The sequence below is a fragment of the Sceloporus occidentalis genome, unplaced genomic scaffold (assembly GCF_023333645.1).
Source record: "Sceloporus occidentalis isolate IW3139 unplaced genomic scaffold, rSceOcc1.0.p SCAF_5, whole genome shotgun sequence".
Lineage (NCBI taxonomy): Eukaryota > Metazoa > Chordata > Lepidosauria > Squamata > Phrynosomatidae > Sceloporus > Sceloporus occidentalis.
The window spans coordinates 45,030,355-45,055,393 of NW_028316985.1; the positions used below are offsets into that span (position 1 = coordinate 45,030,355).

The 25,039-nt window shown below is 39.8% G+C and overlaps 1 long non-coding RNA gene across 1 annotated transcript in view; it reads right to left on the reverse strand.

The window, feature by feature from the left end:
* LOC149312108 (uncharacterized) overlaps window positions 1-12,408 on the reverse strand; it is a 60,878-nt gene extending 48,470 nt beyond the window's left edge. Inside the window, exon 1 of the long non-coding RNA XR_016281398.1 lies at window positions 12,339-12,408. This is a non-coding gene — a long non-coding RNA (uncharacterized LOC149312108). The remainder of the gene's footprint in view (window positions 1-12,338) is intronic.
* Window positions 12,409-25,039: the final 12,631 nt, after the last annotated feature.

A 25,039-nucleotide genomic window follows, 5' to 3' on the forward strand; every position in this document is an offset into this window, starting at 1 on the left:
CTCTTACTACTCAAGCTATTTACTCTAGAACAATTAATAAAAAGTATACAACAATTGTGTTTGGGTCCAAATCTTTCAGAATCCACCACCCAGTAAAGATGCTCTGTCATATACACTGTATTACCATATATACTCGACTATAAGTCGACCTCATGTATAAGTCGAGGGCAGGTTTTGGGGCCAAAATTATGGACTTTGGTATGTCCCGTGGATAAGTCGAGGGTAATATTTAGGGGCATTTAACAAAGGATCTATGAAGCAAAGAATTTACAAAATTCCAGCAGGAATAACTGGTTGTGTTCATACTAAATGCTGGTTGGATGAGAGAGTCGAAGGGGGTCAGTGCTTCCAGGACAGATTACACTCTTCCCTTTCACCAGGGGATAGTTCCTTTATGTAAAATTTCTAGACTTATACATGAGTATATACATTATTTCTGCAAGAGTAATATAACTGGCTCTTTAGATACTGAGAATGTGTTTCCTGTTTAAAGCCTGATTGCATGGTTGATTCCATCAGTCCCATCTCCAGCTATTTTTAAGTATATCAAATTTCTATTCAGTTTGAATTTGAGTACCGATCTCTGCATCTTGAGTAAACATGTTTAAAGTGCTGTTTATTTTTCAGCAAAAGATTCACAAACTCCACATAAAAGTTTTTAAATTGCCTGCTGTGTTCTCAGTTAAGCTGTTGATGACTAACATGACATCATTTATTTCACAGTGCTACTTTAGGAGATGGATATTTTCTGCCTGCAACAGCTCAGATTCCTACAGGAAACAGTAGTTGATGCATTTTGTACTGATGTGGAATATGCTGAAATAAGAAGACAATAGCAAATACCAAAAGTGCCACAGAGTAAGTCTTGGCTTCCATATAACAGTGAGAAGGAAGTTCTAAATAATTCTTTGAAAAGTCAAAACCTTTGCTTTCATTACTCTTTTACAAACTAAGCTGGTCCAGACCTGGTAGAAGACTTCTAAGGAGATTATCATACAAGGGCCTTTTACACTTTAATAGTGTTATTGTAATGTTATACAGCAAGAATGATACATGGCGATATTGAAATACTGACTTCCAGATATGTCGCAATAATGGGGCATTAACAATTCACGAGCAGTAAAATAACACTTTTACATTCCACACATTGGCAGAAGGGTTTGTGATAGGAGAGAGAAAAATGGGTCATCTCTTGCCACTAAGGAACACTCCTGTGACTCACAAGCATGACACAGGAAGTGATTCTGCCGAACGGCATACTGGGAGACTGGGGGGGTTCAGTTTATTTCTGGAAGGTTGAATGATGGATTCTCAATAGTGCTATTGAAACGTGATTGACTTTCACAAGTTTCTAATAGCGCTAATGAAGAGCTATTAACAAGCCATTAATACTTTTTTGTTGTTAATGGCCTGTTACAGACTGCCAAAATAAAGCTGCTTCGGGTCTCTTTGGAGGTATGCTATTTAAATGATGCATGGGTCCTAAGAGTCCGGAGGTCACGTCAAAGCCACACTCCACTCCTAAGCACTGGAGTGCAGCTTTGGTGCAGCTTCCAGATTCTTAGGACCCATGCATCATTTAAACAGCATACCTCCAAAGAGACCTGAAGCAGCTTTATTTTGGCAGTCTGTAACAGGAGAATTTGCACGAGCATGATGCTTCCATGACGTGACAAGTACGGTATGCGCATGATGTCGTGTGAAAATCTTTCTGTGATCATGCAAACATGATGGGGGCATAGCGCTTCTCTCATGTTTCTTACCCCCACTCTAAAATTAATCTCTTTCATGGACACTGACTAACTTCAGACATTGTATGTTTACTGAGTATATGTCACGATGCTGGTCCACAGAGGCATTTGCTAAGGGATTAGTGAACAGACTGAACTGATTTGTTCCAGGGGAAGGTTCTTTGAGCCAATGTGAATCTTTCTATTTTGTTTTTCTTTTCATTCTTTTGAAAACTTAAGGCAGTAAATTTATATACATTGCATGTTCACCTTTGTTGTAGGTTTTGCTAAATGCATGGAAGGAATGGGAGGATCATATCCATCTTAAACTGTACATACAGAGGGGAAAATGAGAATGAGGTTTTGCCTCCACTTTTATGCATCATGTAAATCTCATGTAAATCAGGGGTGGGAACTTTGCTATTTGGTAGATGTTGTTGTACTGCCATTCCCACCATTTCACACTATTGGTAGTTAACTGAATAGGCAAGCAGGTCACCCAGTTCGCATCTGCTCCATGATGGTGAGATGTGTTTTATTTCTGTATAAATTATACTTTCATCAATTCCTATGAATCAGCATATAGCAATTTGATGCAAATCTGTCTTCCTTCAACTTTTTTTTAAAAAAATAATGCATATCCTTAGGGGTTTTGTTTTGGCAATCTGTACACAAGTGCCCTATCGAAGTCTAGCATTCTGCTTCTCCCTTTCTTTTAGTCTTCCAAAGTCAAAGGGAGGCTATAGTCCCTGAGTTTTCACATCTGAATTTGGTCTGATAAAATTATAAAGAAGTCAATTGTTCTAGAAATCTTTTGTTTATATATTCGACACATGTGAGTAGTGGTGATACCGCTTTACCCGTAGTCAACTTATGGGTGATACTTCAGGCTAATGTTTTTGTATTTGGTGTTTCTTATATGACTACTTTCTATACAAGTGTTTTAGTTACCGTCTTAAAAGCCATTTGACATTTTGTTTAAAGGAAATGGCAGCAAACCTAAACTGTTCAGGTTACAGATCTGAACTTGTTTTGGTGTGAAGTTTCACAGGAGTGTTCCATGGCCTTCCTATCTTTCATGGGGTGGAATGGATAAATACCACACAGCTGCAGAAAGTCCTACAGTTATTGATTCCATCTGTAGTGCTTTTTGCAGTGTTTTAAATGTATTAGAATGAAGGAAATGTATTTACAGTTTATTTAAACCCCATGGTAATGTACTTTGTCTGAAAGTTGAGTTTACATAATAATGGCCTTGCCCTCAATACTCTTCCTTTTCTTCTTTTCACAGATGTTGTAAAGTAACAGGATACTTTCTCTTCTTGATAGAAAGAGGAGAAAAACATTTATGATTTTCCTCTGACTGTGTAAATGACCTCTCAGATAAATGGGCAAGGGATATTTTAAACCTCTAGTCTATTATACATGGATAGCATGTTAGTCTTATCACTCAAGACAGCATTTAACTTTGAATAATACATTATGCTGTCTCTCTGAAATGGTCATTATGAGGTTTTAATGCACCATAAAACAGGGCTTATGAGCCCCAGCTCACTAAGATGTCAGTCTAACATATTAAAGCAACATATATCTTGGAAAGCAATAGTTTGTCAACAGCACTCTTTGCATCTTAAAAATTATTTTAGTATATTGACAGAAAATTTTTAATTGCTGTGTTCTTTTCAATTACATTCAGCTAACAGGTACTGTACCAGATCCTTGGCAATCTCAAAAACACTAAATGGGTGCTTCTAGTTGTTCAGCATTATTTAGCCCACTCAGCAATATCTGCAGTAATCTCAAGGACATTGTGGTGGCTCCAAAACCGAAATAGTCCAAAATTATCCTGGTATCGTAGATTGTGGAGGATGATGTGTCATTAACCAAGCATATTCTGGGGCAGAACGTGAGTCAAAGGGCTTTGATTGCGAAAATGTGGCATCTTCAACCATTGGGGATGGAAGGAAATGGGAGACGCTTAGTTTGTATTTTGTGCTGAAACGACTGATTTCAGCAAAAGTAAACTGAAGCAACTTAGAATTAAGAGAGCCAACCCTATCATTAGGTAAAATGATATGACCACCTCAGGCAGCAGGTATGGGGAGGAGGGAGAAGAAGCAAACATTATACCCAAGTCTCCTGACCTCTGTGTGAGTGTGTGTCATGTGGTCTGTTTTGCAACCTGTAAAGGTGTCTGGTGTCCTTCAGGACAGCAAAGCACAGTCAGTGTTCTTCAACATTGGAAGGTGCCCTTCCTCATTGGAAAATAGCCTTAAACAATGTCAGCACTGAAATATGATTCACCTGTTAGTCCAGTTGGCTTCTGCACATGTAATGCATATGTTTTAGGTGGGAACTGCTTCTTTCTTATTGCTTGCCCAAGCTAGATCCTACAGCAGATTAGGGATGTAATTCTTCACTAACATCATTAAGCAATAACTGGTTTAAATAATGTTCTTCCCACTGCAAGAAAAACTGCACAGTTTTTGAAGACTGTTTGCAGTTTGGTGTTTGTTCTGTGCAAAATTCACACATGGGCTTCTTTTTATTCAGAAAACATCATTTACTGTGCAGAGATTGCTATAGTTTTGGATTTATACTCTTAAAAATCCACACATATTTTTTTGCTCAGGAAACAACATTTCTGCACATTAATACTATTCTGTATGTAGAATGCTGTTTCCTACAAAGAAAATATGGTTTTCTGCAATCCCCCCCCCCCCCCCACCCAGATTTGCTCTGAATGCATTGGAAGCTGCATCAGCACTGCATAATGCCGTTTGACACCACTTTAACTGTCATGGCTCCAACCTATGTAATCCTGGGATTTGTAGTTTTCTGTGGCACTAGGACTCTGACAGAGCAATGTTAAAGCAATGCCAAACTGCATTATTTCTGCAGTACAAATGCAGCCATAGACTGTGAAGATTCTTGTCAATCCAGGATTCACCTCATCAGATTTTGACACATTTGTTAAACCATTTTCAAATATTTTTGAGTATTCTTTCCATCCTTGCAGCAGATATGTGGTGAAGAATAAAAACAAATGCTGCAGGCCAAGTTTTTGGTTCTTCCATAATGCTGAATAGAACTTAGCTTGTGATTTGATATCACAGTATGAAACAAATTCTTGTTCTACTGGGTATGAAAAGTAGTGACATGGAAACAAAGAGAGGTTGTTGCAGAGCTTGGAAACATTACTTTTTAAACTATAACCCCCAGAATCTCCCACTCAGTAAAGCTGCTACCCATGCTGGCTCGAGGATTTTGAGTGCTGTACCTAAAATCCTTACACTTCCATGCTCTTATTAGTTGTTCTGGGGGAAAGCCACATAGCTGCTGGAACTTCTGGCTACACAATATCTTCTGATATTGTGCGTCAGATCATCATAACAGCAAAATTAATAAGAACTGCCCAATTGATTCTCTCATCACTGCATAGAATCAACCAATAGAATGGCCACACAATCACTTTTGAAAACATCCTTTATATTTTCTTGCTAGCATCCTCACAGATCCCTTCCTCCATATGTATGTAATCTACGCACGTTACAATTTAACTTTTAATCGTACATATTATATCCCTATACCGTTGAACTGAATAATGTCACAATACTTCAGGTCATTTATGGGTGTTTTTTTAAACCCTGTTTTACTGTTTCTATCACCAAATGAGGATTCTCTGCAAATCTGAAGGGACTTTCTGGTTTATTCCATCAGTTGAACTTCTTAAAAGCAGAGTTACTCAAACCAGGAACTTGACCTATCTCAGGAGGCACCCATTGATCTCTTTCAGTGAACGTTTACACAAATCTAAGACATCTGTGGAGGTTGTTTAACTAAAAGTATAGCTGGGGTTTGTTCTTTTTTTGGTAAAAGTCTTCACTGAACCAGAATACTTTTTGACAATGTCTTTGACAGAGCAGTGTGTGTCCTTTTGAAAGACTGAAGATGAGAGTATTCAGGAATAAAGCAATTATTAATAGCTTACTTTTTAAACAGTACTAATCAAGGCTGGCCCTGCCATGAAGCATGGTGGCATAACTTGCTCAAGGCATCACTATAATAGAAAGACTGAATACTACTACAGCAAAGCTCTTTGAAATGTTGGCCTTTAGATAGTTGGCCTGGATTTTGAGAGCCTGGATGCAGAAAGCACCTCTGTATAGTTCAGACTGGTGTGTCAGCTGCATCTTCTGGAATCTTCCAATCTAGCTATGGTGATCTATATTTTAGCTACCTTGCATCTTGATTATTGTAATGTGATTTACAATAAGTACAAGTACAAGGTGTTGGTTATTACCTTTAAAGCCCTAAATGGCTTGGGTCCAAGCCATCTCAGAGACCGCCTCTTCCCATACAATCCTCCCCGCGCCCTCTGGTCCTCTGGGAGGAACTTGTTGCAGCCTCAAAAATCGAGGCTTGCGGAGACCTCCCGGAGGGCTTTTTGTGCTGTCGCCCCCAGGCTCTGGAACGGCCTGCCGGGCGAGATCCGTCAATTAACATCTTTGGACAGCTTCAAAAAGGCTGTCAAGACGGATCTCTTCAGGCAGGCCTTCCCAGACTGAAATATCCCGGCCTCAGGATCTCAGGATCTCCCCCCCCCCCCAAGTAATGTCTCCAAAGCCCCCTTTTCTTTTCTTTAGAACTGAAGTTGCAGTGGTTTGTTGATTGGTATTATTTTGTTTAATGTATTGTTATTTTAACTAGTTATTGTGGTTTTAAATTAGATATGTTGTTTAATAACTTTTTACGGGGGGAGGGAAATATATTGTTTTATGCTGTATGTTATTTTAATGTTGTAAACCGCCCGGATTGGTTCATCACAGGGCAGTATATAAATAAAAAATTATTTATTATTATTATAATAAGTGCACTGCTCCACCCCTAGCTATCATTTGGAAACTGCCATTGATTTTTTTAAAAAAGTAAAAAGTAAGCTCGACTGAGTTTAAAAGTAACTTGCTATTTTTTTAAAAAAAACCTAGTTAATGGTAATTAGTCCAGAATAACCTGAGTATAACTACATGCCATTACAGCTGTGTCCTACAGAAAAATCCGTGTTCAATACAACAGAATGTTTTCCAATGAGGGAAAAGAGAGGAAAGATATGGGTCACAAAATTGAAAAGCCATAAAAGTGGAAGGTGAGGTAAGCGCCCCCCCCCCCCCCCGCAGCATTGCTAGGTCTAACAACCTTGACCAAATTTAGGATGTATTTGTGCCATCGTTGGCTGAGTGAGTGGTGCCAGGACAGCTAGGGCTGATGGGGAAGTATCTTGTGAATGTGTGGGCTATAAAGTTACCATCAAATGCAATAGAAGCAACCAAATGTCAGCCATGCAAGGCTGAACAGGTGAAAGTGGACTCCAGCTGTGTCAGGATAGCTCATCTCCAAAACTTAGCTCATTTTCCATTTGACTAACCTGTTCCAAATAGTTGAAAGTCTACTTTATTCAGCACTGTCACATATTCTTATCTGCTTGCTTCAAAACCTACTCCAGGAAAATGTTCTCTGTATGGCTCAACAATGGCTCCTCTTCATCCTGGAGAGAAGTGAACAGAGGGGTCCCACAGGGCTCTGTCCTGGGGCCAGTGTTATTCAACATCTTTATCAATGACCTGGATGACAGGATTGGGAGCATACTTATCAAATTTGCAGATGACACCAAATTAGGAGGAATAGCTAATACTTCAGAGGACAGGACCAAAATTCAAAATGACCTGAATAGACTAGAAAGCTGGGCCAAAGCTAACAAAATGAAATTCAACACGGAGAAATGTAAGGTACTGCACTTAGGGCAGAAAAATAAAACGCACAGATATAGGATGGGGGACACCTGGCTGAATGAAACTACATGTGAAAGGGATCTGGGAGTCCAAGTGGACCACAAGTTGAACATGAGTGAACAGTGCGATGCAGCAGCTAAAAAGGCCAATGCAATTTTAGGCTGCATCAATAAAAGTATAGTGTCTAGATCAAGAGAAGTTATAGTGCCACTCTAGTCTGCTTAGGTGAGGCCCCACCTGGAATACTGTGTCCAGTTCTGGGCACCACAATTTAAAAAGGATGTTGAGAAACTGGAGCATGTCCAAAGGAGGGCGACTAAAATGGTGAAAGGTCTGGAAACCATGCCCTATGAGGAAAGACATAGGGAGCTGGGGATGTTTAGCCTGGAGAAGAGAAGGTTAAGAGGTGATATGATAGCCCTCTTTAAATATTTGAAAGGAAGTCATATTGAGGAGGGAGCAAGCTTGTTTTCTGCTGCTCCAGAGAACAGGACCCAGAACAATGGATGCAAGCTGAAGGAAAAGAGATTCCACCTCAACATTAGGAAGAACTTCCTGACAGTAAGGGTTATTCGACAATGGAACACACTCCCTCGGAGTGTAGTGGAGTCTCCTTCCCTGGAGGTCTTCAAACAGAGGCTGGATGGCCATCTGTCAGGGATGCTTTGATTTGGATTTCTTGCATGGCAGGGGGTTGGACTGGATGGCCCTTGCGGTCTCTTCCAACTCTATGATTCTGTGATTCTATGATTCTATGTTCCCAAGCTTGCCTTCTAAGATTGTTGCTCTGCAAATAAAGGAACTACACAAAGTTCCACTTATATCTCTATAATTCTTTAGGAAGCAATAATCTTATGTCAAAATTCTGCTCCTTGAGATATGGCGGGGGGCGCTCAGGGCAAAAATCTAAGCTTCATCTTGGGGAACTGGACAAAATCCCATGCTGAAGCAGAAATGCTTGTTGATCTTTTTTTGCATTTCAAAACTGTGAACCCAATCTGCCCATTCCCTGGTGAAAGTTAATTAGATTAGACCACAGGTATCATTTGGATTCCACATTTGTCCAAATTTTGTAGTGTTCTCAGATCAAACCATGCAACAAAATATTTCCAAAAACTGAATTTCTACATTAAAACACATCCAGAAAGGCATATGTTGTAAGAAAATGAATGCCAAAATATACATTTTCATATGGCTTTTTAATTTAAAAATCACAGCTTACTGCTGAAAGGGGATAGTATGTAATGATGAATGAACATGTACAAAACTGACAAGGCCCAGACATGGATGGCTTTGTCCATCTGTGCCCTGAATGTGATCAAATGAAGCCTATGAACAATTGCTCTATATTTTTTCCCCAGTCCCCTCTCCTGTACAATAAAGGTCAAGACAAATGTCTTTTCCCCCATCTCCTGGTATTTGTAGATAAGGACCTGCTTAGCAATCTATCTCCCTCAAACATCAAGTAATATATTGAGGATGTCACCTACATTTATGCCCTAAAGCCTAAAGGGAGAACAAGTAGACAAACACATCAGGCACAATCCTTTTGGCATTTTCTTTTATAATTACTTGTCTTGTGAGAAAATTGTAAGTTGTTCAGTCCATGATAGGCCCATTTGCACTGTCATAATTATTTCTGCTCCTTTGCAGGCTCAATGCTCAGGGGGCAATAGCAGCTTTCTGAACCACTCCCAATTGCCAATTTAAAAGTGTGACTATATTGACTGTATAGTCTCTGGCTTTATGCTGAAAGGTTTTTGAATGGATAACCCAATGTGCAGGGTGTCATATTTGTCAGTGCCCCAAGAGAAACATCAGGCTTTGCAACCCTCCCTGTCACTTTGGAGGGAGGGATGGTGTTCAGGACAAAGAATTTAGTTGTGGCACTGACATAATAGCAACCATTATGTTAAAGGATTATAAGAGTCCTGCTCGGCACATCAGGTCTCTTGGATAAATTAAGTGGCCTCTTGCATGTTTGTTTCTTATTAATTTAAGATATTTCTATATGTATATCCCAGGCTACAAGTTGCCCCCAAGGCGATGAACCAATTAAAGCAAATAAAACAGTACAAAAATAAAAAAGCATTTTAAAAATACATTAAAATATTTATTAAAAAATTTAAAAGCAGTCCTAAAATACAATTTTAAAACAATTAAAACAGAACTGGCTGCCAGAAGTGCAAAAGAGATAAAGCCAGTTTTACCTCTTGGGTAAGGAGTTCCACTGTCGAGGTGCTACTGTGGAGGAAGCCTTGTTAAATGTACATATCAATCTAACTTCATGAGGTGTTCATCAGGTACTGCAGACTATACTGACTGAAAGGATATGTGAAATAAATTTTCAGGGACTGCTCCAGATCTAACCAGCATAAATAACATGGTGTACTTAACCTAACGGAGCCAGCATAGTATAGTATTTTGAGCACTGGACTGCAGTTCTGGAGATCAGGGTTCAGTTCCCTGCTTGATCATAGAAACCCACTAGGCGACCTTTGGAAAGTCATAGATTCTGAACTCCAGAGAACCCCATGATAGGATCGCCATAGGTTGGAAATGATTTGAAGGAACATGACAACAACAACTACAACAACAACTTAATCCAATGCTTCTTTCCCAGAAACCTTGCAATGCTTTTTAAATTTGGACTGCCTTTTTGCTGGTTATCATTATGGTTTTAGGTTATACTCCCTGCTCTCAGGATTGGCAACCTGTGAATAAGAAATAAGGACTTTTGAGGAATTAATAATTAATTAATTTGTTTTATTTATATATCGCTATTCCAAAGATCATAGCGGTGAACAGCAAGTAAGCTAATTAGCAAGTAAGCTAATTTGCCCCCAACAGTCTGGGTACTCATTTTAGCGACCTCAGAAGGATGCAAGCCTGAGTTGAGCTTGGGCCCTTTTGCTGGTCTTGAACTCGCAACCTTGTGGTTTTGAGTGAATGGCTGCAGTACAGGCATTTAACCACTGCACCACCAGGGCTCCATTAATTAATGGAAGGAGTGGTCTTGTGTAGCCTTCTCGTATTCATATGGGGAAAGTGAACAATGAAATAATGAGATTTATGTATAGATTTTTTTGGATGGACCGTGGAGGAGAAAGGTCAGGTTATCACAACAAACCATGGCAGCACCAACTTCTTAGACCTTTAATTGTCACATTTAGATTTTGAGACACTGTGGATTGCTGGAAAGCCTGAACAGAAGTCTAGACGTTAGTCACTTCTTGCCATTGTGCACATGTGTCCAGTGGCCTATTTGTCATGCTGTTGTAATGATGACGAAAACTTTGTTTTTTCTTCTTCTTTTATGGTAAAGGTGACTTTTATCTTGAAGCTGCACCTCATAGCTATCTCACCACATAGTCACTTTCTGAAGAGAAAAGAACTAAGGAGGGATTGTTAGTCTCGAGCCAAACAGCAATATGTTGTGCAAGAATTTGAAGGGAGTCATTTCTGAAATTAGGATCTCACAGAGCAATACAGGTCAAGGACAAATAGGTGTCCTCTGGTGCAAGCAGACAGGCTGACTCCTTCAAGCATAATCTGTAAGTGGGAAGTTGATATTTGGCTGCAGAAAACAAGTTCAGACCTGAGCTGGAGCTTAAGCTGCTCAAAATGGGGTCATGCACACTGGAGGATCTAAAGTAATAATAATAATTAATGGGCTTGCTCAGCTATCACAACTTTGATTTTCTTATGTCACAAACAATATTTCCACACCTTGGCACTTTTGCCTTTTGAAAGAGTGTTGTCTGGGTAGTGTATGTCTCTCTGTATATGTTACTAGAGGGGTGCGGTGTGTGTGTGAGAGAGAGCCACACCAGGTGACATCATAAGAGGGGTTACACCATTGCTCCTCAAGCATCTACCTTTTTGTAGAAATGAGCTGTGGTATTCACCTATAACCCTTTAAAATACTGAAGAGATTATGTGAGTGGTGTGCGGCTCTTTGGAAAGGGAAAGGAGAAGCCTCAGGTTTAAAAAAAATGAATTTAAATTTTATTTACATTCATTTTTTATTTATTTCTAAATTTTAAAAATTGTTTTTTTTATTTTCTTTAAAAACATCACATCTTATCAAATTTTCACTTTAACCACAAGAAACAATGTGCATGCAAATACATTTTGGCTGTGTGTATGATATTACAGTTTAAAGGTATAATTTTAATTTTTCTAGTTATGTCACAACTGTTGCCATTACATTCAGTGATATGTGGGAATTATGGTTTATTTGTAACATTAGTACAAAAAAGCATTACTAAGGCTTGTGTATGGTGTGGTATGGGAGGAGGTCAATGAGAGGATGTCACCGTGAGTTACCGCGCCTGGTGACACAACCCCTAGTGATACCACTGCTATGAGGGACTGAGAAAGAGAGAGAGAAGGAAAGACATTCCAAAGTGTAGGCAATCCTTATGGAGAGACAGTGTGGTGTAACGGTTTTGAGTGTTAATCTACAACTCTGGAGTACAGGGTGCAGATCCCTGCTCAGCCATGGAAATCCACTAGGTTATGTTGGCAAGCCACACTCTCTCAGCCTCAGAGGAAGGCAAAGGCAAATCCCTTCTGCACAAATCTTGCCAAGAAAATCCTTAGGGTCACCATAAGCTGGAGATGATTTGAAGACACAAAGCAACAATAAAGGCAATTCAGAATACCTAAAATGTGAAACATCAGAGGGAGTGGACCTATCATGGTTTCTCTCCAGTTTTTAGGGCAATTGTATTTGTTCTAATTAAACATGGCAAATTTATGGCACCTTTAAGATACAGCCACTTAAATAGATAGAAATGTCTGATTCAAGACAAACCTGTGTTTTTGTTGCTCTGCCCTTATTTTCATGTTTCTTTACTCTGCCATTCTTTGCACCTTGAGGGAAGAAAGATGAAGATCTGGAAAACAAAACAAAACACAGTTTGCCATTTCATCTGAAGCTAGAGATCTGGAGTTTATACAAACCATAATTAGTTAACAAAGTAGGACATCAAAGGACAATTAAATAACAGTTTGATATCTCAGTTCATTCATATAAGTTGTATAATTGTCCTTTATCAGAAAAAGTGAGGAAAATGGCAGGTTGTTCCAAAGCACAGATAGACACTTTAAATGTTGCCCCTTGTGACAAGGAAGGGTACAAGTATGTATGCACAAAGTCTTCTCTGCAGTGTTTTTTCCCCCAGAATAAACAATGGTTTGTTGCAATGTCTCAGTGTGACCAATGTATTGTAGTATAAGGATGGAGTTTGCAAGGGTTTTACCACTCTGTGATATAAATGCAGAGATTCAACTTCTATCTACCCAGACAACATTGAATTAGAAGCCAAACATGGCAGACATTAAGGCTGCACGTGGCACATTGCATAAGATTCAAAGGAATTAATTTGTTTCATTTCAAAACCCAGAGACCATGGTTGTTATTTACAATATCAGTTCTTTGTGTGACCCTTGGAACAGGGAGTGGGCAAGTATTTTGCATGCCATATGGAGCAAGACATATTCCTGTAGTAATGCTGCCTTCTAACATCATCCATGCAATTATGTGGTATGTTTAAATCAAGTCTTAGATTCTTACCAGGCATCAAAGACTTGCATACTTGTCTGATGGGATAGGACAGCTTAACCAAAGAGAAGTGATACTGCAGTGGATTTTAAGTAGTTTAAATCTGTGTCTCAGACGGGTTGTCTGGACTATGTAACCTCTTGGCCTACAGCTATAGAACAAGAAGTAGGTAAACGTAGTCATGTTGCCCATGGTTTGGCCGACGCTCTTCAAAACAAGATTTATTTATCTGCTCTTTCTCACTTCCTTGCTTTAAAAGTTTAGTTTCTCATAACAAAAATGTATTATACAGAATCATCCCAAAAGACAAAATTACTGCTATATGGGAGAAAATATCCTAATCATGCCTACTCTATGAAAAGCTAATCATGCCTAGTACAAAAAAGGCTTAATTTGCTGCTTTGTACAATTATATAGCAGCATCTTGCATCCAGTGCAAGATCTGTTGGGCTAACACTGGCTAACACAAACTGGGGTGATGGGAGTTTTGTTGCACAATATCAGGAGCTTGCCAGCTTGAGGAAGGCTGCCATATAGTTATAGAAAGGAATAGGTTCTTCTAGCACAATTGTGTTCTTGATAAATTAATGTGATACTGGGGTATGACAGCTTGTCCTCTGTACAAAGAAAATCTTGAAGCTATTTTATTCATTTTATAAATTTTATTCTTGAATGATGGAATAGAGATTATGTTTATCCAATCTGCAGATGTCACCAAATTAAGAAAGATAGCTATAAAACGACAGAAGACAGGTTCAGTATTCAAAATGGCCTTACAGATTAGAAAGCTGGGCTCAACTAACATGAACTTTAATAGTGCTATATTAAGGAACAGTGTTTAGGCACAAAAATGAAATGCATAAATATAGGATAGGTGACACCTGGCTTGATAGCAGTACACATAGAAAGAATCTAGGGTTTTTACAGACTATATGCCATACATGAGTCAATAGTGGTTTTTGTGGGTTTTTCGGGCTAGTGTAATACAGGCGGGTTACAGACCATTTGGGGCGGTCTGTACCCGCCCCTTTCCCTGGTGTATCGGGGCCTTAGCTGCCAGAACGGCAGCCGCTGAGGCCCCAATCCGCCGTTTTTCAGGCTGCGGGTAAGCGGCAAAACGCCGCTTCCCCGCAGCCTGAAAAGGGGTGTCCTTGGGGCTTCAAGCGGCAGGGAGAAGGAGAAAGGGGCCACTTGACCCCTTTCTCCCTTGCTTCACTGGGTGCAGCCGTCTGAAGGCTGCGCCCAGCGACGCAAAGCGGCGCCGCAAATCAGGAAGGAGCTCCTGGTCCGCGCTAAGGGTGCACTAGGTGCCCTGGCACGGAGCGAGGACGTCACGCCCGCGCTGCCCCGTATTGAGGTGGCGCGGCCGTGACGTCCTCATGGTGGCGGCCGTCTGGAACGGCTGCCGTCATTTTTTACGCGCAGAGCGCGTATTAGGGTTAGGGAGGTGTGGAAGCACCGCATCTCCCTAACCCTAGTATGCGCTCCGCGCGTACTTTAATGGCGGTGTGTAACCCGCCTCTGGTAGCAAAAAAAGCCAATGCAATTCTGAACTGCATTACAGGAATATAGTGTCTAGGTCAGGGGAAATATCACTGCCACTCTATTCTGTTTTGGTCAGAACTCACATGGAATGCTGTGTCCAGTTCTGGATACCACAGTTCAAAAAGTGCAGAGGGATCATGCATTTTAGGAAATAGATCTGAGCATATGAAAGCTCATGGTACAACCTATTTTGTTTATAGGTTTTTGTGGGTTTTTTAGGCTATGTGACCATGTTCTAGCAGTTTCTTCCTGACGTTTTGCCAGCAACTATGAAAGCCTTCAACTATTTTGTTTAGTTAGGGGCTAAACAGACTGCTGTTATACTCCAGCATGGGGTCAGTCTGGGGGCATGGCGTATGCATAGCAGCTGCCCCACCTCAGCATCATGCTGCATGCCCAACCACATGACGGGGGCATCACAGTGCTCTGTTGGTGCAGCATTTAAATGTGCTGCTCCTAAGGCATACTAAAAAAGCCACTGCTGTGGTGGCAAGGGCATGTTTTTGGTGATGCTAAAAAGAGTGGCATTTTGCTGTTCCTTTTAGTGCTGGTAGCTGGATAGGGGCCATGGCATGTAGTTGCTGCTGCACCAATCTGGCGCTGAAAGGAGTGGTGACAGACTGCTCCAAAAGGGTGGTCTGTTCAGCCGCTTAGTCTCAAAGGTGCTTTACAATCCCTCTGCATATTCCAGACTAACATGGCTATGACTCTGAATTCTGCAGTTCAAGAAGGATATTGATATGCTGAAACATGTGCAGAGGAGGGTAACCAAGATGATCAAAATTCTGGAAATCAAGCACTATGAAAAATGGCTTAGAGAGCTGGGTATATTCAGCTTGGAGAGGATAAGACTGAGAGGTGATATGACAGACATCCTTAAATATCTTAAGGGATGTCATGTGGAAGATGCTAATGCAAACGTGAGCGCACATAGTAAACTTGGAAGCCTTGTGTTGAAGATAAACAACTGTTAGCTGCCAGAGCATGCCAGGAAAACAGCTGCTAGAAGAAAGACACACCAACTCCTGGATTATCTCCGTAGAAGCACTTTGTTTATTCTTAGTTGCAAACACACACTGGAGAACAATCACCAACACCATCCACCAATTATAAACCCACAAAATGTACAAGCGGACATCTGAACTTATATACACATTTGCCATGTGGCAATCTAGCTCAACCCCTTCCTGTACAATTTCCTGTGCATCTTGGAATATCTTCCCCCTTGCAAAGATGACACAGTACAGTCCATCCTTGCCTTACGCGGGGGATCCGTTCCGGATCCCGCCGCATAAGGCGAATTCCGCCTATGCTCGAGCCCCATTGGAAACAATGGGGCTTGTGCGCGGCGGCGTGGCGGCGTGGGAGCGTGCGGGGCGCAACGGGCAAGTGCGCCCATTCAATTGAATGGGATGCACCGCCCCTTCCGCCCCGTGCGCGCCCCGCGGCTTGAGCGCGTATGCTCAAGGCCGCGTATGGCGTGGGTGCGCTGTATATTTACATCTTGCTACGTGCTTCTGGCACACATTGTGACCTTGGACATCACCTGCTGGTTTGAGTCCCAGCTGTAGCCAATTTTAGGCTTCTGCAAAGTGAATAACCATTCCCAAAATTTTACATCTGAACATTTTCATACACTCTATACATTAACAGAAGATGAGCTTGTTTTCCAGTCCTCCACACATTAACTATTGGATACAAGAGGAAAAGAGATTTTACCTATGAATTAGAAAGGATTTTTTGACTGTAAGAACTGTTCAAGAGTGGACTAGATTATCTCAGAGCTTCTCCTTTGGACTTTTATATGGCTATCTCTGTGTATTGGACGGAAGTCCCTTCCAGTTCTATGATTCAACATGTAGTCTTTCTTTACAGAATGGCAGGAAATGCTTAACACAAGCACCTAAGGGAGAGGCACAGAGTTTTATTTCTGATACTCCAATTTATAAATTGAATGAATCAGAGAATGGTCTATGTTCAGTGGATCCAATAGCATGATCTAAGCAATTATATGTGACCTAAGCATTAGTCACATACATGAAGAAAATTCACATCCTTCATGATAGCAGCTGGGAACCTGTTGTTGGGCTCCTTCTAGGCTCTTCCAACTTATGGTGACTTTATGGGGAAATTATCATGGGGTTTTCTTGGCAAGATTTGTTCAGAAGGAGGTTGCCATTGCTTTCTTCTAAGGATAAGAGACTCTGACTTGCCTATAGTCACACAGTCACACAATGGGTTTTCATGGCTCAGTGAACATTGGTCTCCCAGAGTCCTAATCCATCATTCCCTCCACAGTGGGGGAACGATTACGATGGGGTTCATGGCATTTAAGACCAGCGTATTTATTTAAACCTTTGCCCACAGTCCCAATGAAAACCTAAAACCTGCTATTAATCTGGGGAGATAAGTTTACATAGGTGCCAATGAATGCTTACCTACTGGGGATAAAAGCCACTGGGTAGAGGACCATAGCATGAGAGGGGTCAGAGTTCTTCCTGTTCCCCAATAGCTGCTACCTAAAGAAAAAAAAATCAAACTTGGTTATGCTAAACGTTTCCAAGTGTTTAAACATTATGTTTATCTTAGCTTTATATAGTGGTGAGTGATATAAATAAGTGGAATAGCTCTATAACTCTAATTTATTTTATTTATTGAAGGGGGAAAAGGTTCTAAGAGGTAAAAGGTCCACAAAATAATGGGGCTTATTTTGGGAATAGATCAGTTTAAGCATTTATCTGTGTTTATGGGAAGAACAGACAGGATTCTATCCATTTCAGGTTTTGCACATTGACATATTGTGGCTTATCTGGAATAAGACCTACTGAATCCATTGTTCTGAAAGCACCTAAGGATTAAGATGATCTCCTGTGGTTTTAGCATCTGTGCAGCCAATGGGAGGAGGAAGAGCACATTCTTTTAATGTGTAACAGAGTAATGGGAAAAGGGATTAACAAAACAATAGCTGTCCTTTGTAACCAGTTGCTGGCCAAACTGATAATTCTCACTTTTCCCCCCCAAGTGGGTTGTTGTCAGGATTTAAATCAAAGTGTTGTGAGCACAAGGCAGGGTTCATACTGGTACATTGCACATTGCTGTGACACACACACACCCGTTCTCAAATTCAACCCCTGCGTTATCAAATGATTGTATTTTTTTTCTTTCTTTTTACCTTATGCTTTTAAATTACTAAATACTATACACAGATGTCATTAATATATACCTCTGTTCTGCAAGTAAATAGCACAGATTACAATGGGAACTGACTTTCAAATACAGGTTAAGTCTCCCTTATCTGGAATTCCAAAAGCCAAAATACTCCAACATTGTCCACATGAGTGGCTGAGATAGTGACACCTTTGCTTTCTGATGGTTCCATGTACACAAAATTTGTTTCATGCACAAAATTATTAAAAAATATTATGTGTAAGGTGTATATGAAACATAAATTAATTTCTTATTAGGCCTAGATACAGCTCATTGTGTATGTGTAAATATTCCAAATATTCCAAAAAATCCATAATTCCAAAATACTTCGAGTCTCAAGTATTTCAGATAAGGGAGACTCAGCCTACAAACGTGTTTAGGAATGAATAATACATCTAGAAAAAGAGTGAACGGCTCTTACTAGCTACTAGCTGATTGTAGGATCCAGTCTGTGTGTCCTAAACTGCCATATAGAGGCAGCTTGTCAACCTAGTGCCAATTCCAGAATATTGAGGTCATACTTAATTCTAGCCATATATGGAAGAACCATAGCTCAATGAGGTGCTGTATTTCCTTACTCCTTTCCTTTGTTATGGACATTTTTTCTACGATCTAAATAACTTCAACATAATTTTAGAAATCTTTTATTCTGGTCTTTTCTTTTTGTTAACTGTTTTTTCCCCTGCCACATTTCTGCATTATCCATGTGCACCAGAACTAAACAATTTATGGTACTATATTGCTGGAGAAAAAGATCACCAGTGGTGCAATTCTTATTAAGTATTTCAATCTCTTGTCCAAGTATGTTAGTTTTCTAATGGCTATGACCACTGCAGATAGCACAGCTCTGCTATGCTCTAGCAGAAATGAACAACACCCAGCAGCATTAGAAGTAGCAAGTGAAAATTAATATTGTGCACATTAAAAACAATGATGCCAAAGTTCTTATTATATATTTTTCCCATACAAGAGTTTTTTTAAATCAATAATGCATTTTTTATACCAACCTGTCATCATTCCTTTCTTTTCTTATTGATTCATTGCTACAATAATTTCTGAAGGCTATCATTTCAGATTTCAGTGTGAGAGGGGAAAGATATTTTGGGGGAAATAGCTATAGTCTAAATCATATTATTCATCCCAACTAGAGAGGACCCCTTGAATCAATAAGATTTATTTATCAGTTGATTCAATGGGTTTATTCTACTTGGAATTAACCTATAGGGAGTCAAGCTCAAAGTAAACTGTGTAAAGAGAATTCAGCAACATAGCCATGTTAGTCTGGAATATCAGTGTGCAAAGGGAACTTGTAGCACCTTTAAGACTAAGGCCTGGTACAGACGGGCCAAAAGCGATGTGGCAGTGCCAATACTAGGGTTCGGAGTATGCATCAATCACACGCTCCCAAACCCTACTATGTATGGGCGGCACCATCTTGACGCAGTGCCGTCCATATGGCGTGTGCGTCTATGATGTGCCTTGTGTGATGAATCCAAATGGCGTGGTGCACAAGACACATCACCGCGACATCCCAGGGTGCAAATGGCGCCTTGGCAGCATCATGGGAAGGAGCTCCATTTTAGAGTTCCTTTTTCCAGTGGATCATTGTTGCGGACATGTGGTTGCCGTGGCAATGATACGGAGGAGAAAGGGACAGCTTCTGGCCGCCCCTTTCTCCTAATCTGTACCGGGCCTAACTGAGAAAAAAAAAAGCAGGTAGCATCTGAGGAAGTATTATATGTTTTTGAAAGTCTATGCTACCAGCTTCTTTCTTTCTCTCAGTTAGGAGTTTATTGCACTGGCTTTGCTCCTGCAATAGATGCAGGATGTAACTTTAAGAAAGCAGATCTTATCGCATTTCCCCATTGCTGGGGAGTATGCAGCCTGTTTGCAACCCAGGTTAAATAAAACTAATGTGATAGATTCCTTAGTCTCAAAGGTGCTACAAAAGCTTTTTGCTCTCTGTAAAGAGAATTCAAAATGGAACCTCTGCAACTGACATAGCAGGCATATTTCTAAAATTTGGATTTCTAAGATTTGGATCTGTTTCTGATCAGCCAAAATAGACATTGAGTCTAGAAAGGGAAAAGATTTGAGGCATGTCTGCATATTTATAGAACTTTTGTCTGGACAGTGAGAAACCTTAAGATTACAGCAATATTTGCTTTACTTGAATATACAGTGGCTTTCTTTTTGATCCCCTTGGAAAAGCACACCTACACACAGGTGACATTTTTGCTGTTTTGCTTTATTGCTTTTTCAACAGCTTAGAATAACGGAAGGAAAACAGGAAAAGAGGGGCTTTAGTCTAAAAGGTTTTAAAAACTGTTTTAAATGAGGTTTAAAACTGGCAATCTTACAGAAAGAATTTTATACAAGAAGTTTATACAAACAATTGCTTCTCCCCCTAAAAAGGCCAATGCGATTTTAGGCTGCATCAATGGAAGTATAGTCTCTAGATCAAGAGAAGTTATAGTGCCACTCTAGTCTGCTTTGGTCAGGCCCCACCTGGAATACCGTGTCCAGTTCTGGGCACCACAATTCAAAAAGGATGTTGAAAAACTGGAGCATGTCCAAAGGAGGACGGCTAAAATGATGAAAGGTCTTAAAACCATACCCTATGAGGAATGGCTAGGAAACTTGGGATGTTTAGCCTCGAGAAGAGAAGGTTAAGAGGTGATATGATTGCCCTGTTTAAATATTTGAAGGGATATCATATTGAGGAAGGAGCAAGCTTGTTTTCTGCTGCTCCAGAGAATAGGACCCGGAGCAATGGATGCAAGCTCCAGGAAAAGAGATTCCACCTCAACATTAGGAGGAACTTCCTGACAGTAAGGGTTGTTCAACAGTGGAACACATTCCTTCCTTGGAGTGTAGTGGAGTCTCTTTCCTTAGAGGTCTTTAAACAGAGGCTTGATGCCCATCTGTCGTGTATGCTTTGATTGAGAGTTCCTGCATCTTCCAACTCTATGATTCTATGATTCTAACAAATTTAATGTTAATTTTTGGTCACAATAAATGCAGAAAGAAACACATTTATGATATGAATGAGCTGTTTGGCAGATATAGCTTTACATTTATATTTCAAAATTATTGAATCAAGTATGGTTTTTAGATAAAGAAGAATCCAAATATGACTATGGCAAAATGGTTAGGGAGTGCTGGTTTAATAAATAATAATAAATAAAATGTTTATTTATATCCCATTCCTCTGTAGCAAGACAATCAGAGAGGAGTTTGAACTGAATAAGAATTGTGTTCAGCTGACACACAGAATTCATGGGGAATTTGAGAATTGTCAGTATGACTAAGAACGGGAATTGTCTATGTGTGCAGTTGGATGTGAATGGGAAATAGTGGATGGATGTAAATGGCTATGGAAGTGATAGCTGTGAATGGGGGATGGATTTGGTTTGCATATTGTGTTCGACAGTAGAATTCGCTGCCCTAGACTGTGGTAGAATCTCCTTCTTTGGAGGTTTTCAAACAGAGGCTGGATAGTCAACTGTCAGGAGTAGTTTGATTGTATCTTCTTGCATGTGGCGGGGGATTGAATTGGATTGCTTTCATGGTGTCTTCCAAGTCCATGATTCTATGTGTGTAAATATAGGGACAGTTGGATGTAAAGATGTGGGTGACTTGAGGACTTGTGGGTGTGCAGGTGGAGTGCAGCCAATATGACTAATTCTGAATTCCAAGGGGATGAGAAGATTGAACAGTAGTATGTTTGATAAATTCATGAATATATAAAATTAGAATGCTAGAAGTCCTGCCAAAGAACGATAAAAAAAATCTAAATTGTTAGTTCCACCTACAGTACGATACATTGAACAAATGGAACTAAACTTGAGTTTTGATGTACCAAGTTCCCACTGATAGAATTAATATTCTGGTTGGGATGCCAATTAGAATTTGGCCTAAGCAACACTGTCATGTTTATTAAATACATATAAAACATAAAGGTATTTATATTTGTTTAGGCTTTGATATTAATTGTATCTCCCCCCCTCCCATTCAGGGTTGACAGATGAGTCCATTGAAAACTAAAATGATAAACAGTTTTTTTGTACATTTTTCAGGCTATGGGGCTGTGTTCTAGAAGAGTTTATTCCTGACGTTTTGCCAGCAGCTGTGGCTGGAATCTGATAAAGAATGATAAACAACATCTCTGGATCCAGTCTTTTTGTCATACAAATGAGATTGAAATCTGCAAGAATAAAAAGACTCTTTCAAGTATTTTAATGGTTGGCAAGGCTTCACACATGTGTTTGGATACATGTGTATGCCCGTTTGTCTGACAGGCATGGTCTGTGGGCCCTTTATGGGCAAATGTCCAGGTTCTCTAGTTTACAGAACCATGCCACATAGAATGTTGCTTTTATCTTCATATGAACGTAATATCTTGGAGAAGCATTCAGACAACACAGTGGAGAGTGCACTGTAAATGCCTAGACTGGTTAGGCTGAAAGAATAACATGTGCCTAAACTGGCCTCAGGCAGCTTTTAAGATCTGCTGCTGGAATGGATGCATGGCACATGTCTGTGAAATGCTAGATTTAATGAGGTCAGGTAGTGTATGCAGAGCAGACCTGGAGAAACAGGAAAGTCCAGCCATCAGTATTTGAGCTAGAGATGAAATACTGCCTTTGGGGAAATGTCTGCCAAACTAAGAATCTACAGGAACAGGTCAGAACAATGAGCTTTTCCTGTGACATTATGAAACTGACAAATGGATGAGTTCACATGTGCATTGGGCTTTGAAATGCATTTTGCCCAGAGTGTTTTTTTCTCCTTAATTGTTTTCCTTCCATATCTTTCTCTGTAATAATATATGAATTTTAACCACAGGGACAATTATGTTTTTGAGTCTGAATAATCTGTGCTGATATACGTAATTGATATAGCACTTTATGCTGTCTTAAAACTTTAACGGCATCATCTTTGAGTGAAAAGTTGTGAAGGAACTCATTGAACCAACAGGCCCTGAATGGTTTTAATAATCATTACTCCGATTAGAAGGAGAAGTATTTCATTTAGTTGCCCAGACCTGGCTGTATTAGATACTTCTCCTTTCTTGATCACCTTTTCACAATCCAAATAATCTTCTCAAACTGGCAAAATTAAGCTACTTTCCTTGGATTTAAACCAGGTTAGCTTGCTAATGTTAAAAGGTCCAACGTGGCTTTAAAGCATGGCCATCCACTTGGTTAATACATGTCCCACAAGTGTCATTAATTCTCCCAAACTTCATTGATATTGGCAAGTTGTTGAAAATTTCAGATGTCTGGATTCGGTTCATTCTAAATGTGTATGTATGTGCCTTCAACTCATCTGTCAACTTATAGTGGCCCAACAATTTCATTGGGTTTTTTTAGGCAAGGAATACTTAGAGGTATTTTTTTCATGTTTTTCTTGGATTCTGGTAAAATGCAGCTATGTTTTTGAGGTATATTCTTGCTAGTGCTAATGATTTTGCTTATTGGGGCACATTTCATAAAGATCCTGAAAATTACAAAAGCAGCTGTGTAGTCTGGAACACAAATCAAGGAAATAATTAAATAAATATAGAAAACCTCAGCTCATACTCTTAATTAATTTGTGTAAAACTCTTTCTACCACCTCTGATAACATAGATGCCATTTAGAATCTATGCTGTATGTGTATAAATGGCCTAGAACTGTGGCTGAAGCCCAATGTCACTGGCTTCTCTTTGGGAGGTATTCAGTTCAGAATTGGCTCACTACTATTTTAAGGCTACTTCAGTGAGCACTTGGGAAAAAAGCACAACCCACAATGTTGCCACATGTGAGTACTTTATTCTGTTTTGCATTATAGTACCCAGCATCAGCTCTGGCTGAGAGCCATTTGGAAATTCAATTCTTCCTCCCACCCTACAAATGTATACACATTTTTTTTTTGGAAAAAGAAAACAACAAAAACAGAAGAGACAGTTTTAGAGCTGGTTGTGAACAGAAACCATATGAAAGAGGGGGAAAATCAACTCCGGTTGGGTGGTCTGGTTAAATTGTCCAAAGCAACTACCAGTGAGAGTTTCACTAAGAATAAAGATGTTAACATTAAAGAATACCTGTGCCTATGGCTACAAAGCTGCCTGCTTTGTAGTTTGCATAGTTGTAAAGCTTAGTGAGAATTCTATTGAGAAAAATGGGCTAACTTGAAAGAACTGTTGCAGATGCATCTACAAAGCACATTGTCAACCTGAATGCTGACTGTGGATGAGTAAAATCTCATTTTATATTCTGAGGTGAAGAACATCTGGGGAAATGATACTTCATGCATAAAACAGGTGAGAATTGTGAGCAAATCCAGTCTGCCTACTGATGGATTTCAGTGACATTTCTGCTTCCTATTAATTGTTTCTAGAGTTCCTGATGGCTTTGTATATGTGCCCTGCTTTTTGTTAAGATATGCAGGTAAGGAAGCCAACAAGGGTTGTGAATCTTCAGAAATTTCATTTATGTAAGCAATAATGAATATTTTAACCATTTTCCTATTCATTGTGATAAATACGCTGAACACTATGCAGTTTTCAAAGATTGTTTGCAGTGGGTACTTATTCTGTGCAAAACAAGTATCATGCAGAGAAAACAGAATTTGTAGTACAGATTTTTCTCCACAGAAATTTATTTTATGTGGGGAAAAATCTGTTTTCAGTGCTGCAAAAATGCAAAAACCTTATATACATTTCTCACACAAGGTGAGTCCCAAACTTCAAAATCCTTGGCCTGTTCAGGATTCTAGTCATCAGGATATACCACCACTTAAAATATTTTTGACTCTACTTTTCATCCCTGCTTCAAAGCCAGTCCATATTTTTCTGTTTGATTGCTATAGCCAGGTTTTGTGAGAGAAGTTGCTGGTTCAGGGTTCTAGGGGAAAGGCCAAAGGGAAGCCTTCAAGACAGAGAGAGTACATGGCAGTTGCTTTATACAGATATTTAATAAAAGCTTTTTCACCTTTCCTGCCCTGTGAGGTATTATTGGAAGACACCTGAAGATGCAGGGTATCACTTTTTAAACAGATTGACTTCATTTTCAGCTTCTCCCTTGGCAGTGTGTTTTAATGTGTGAAAGGAGCAGCAGTTATCATTCAATGGGCAAGAAAATTTCTGCACACTCAGCTTGTCAGATGAAACTAAAAGATGTGAGGTGCTCCAAAGAAATACTTAAGCAGCTAGT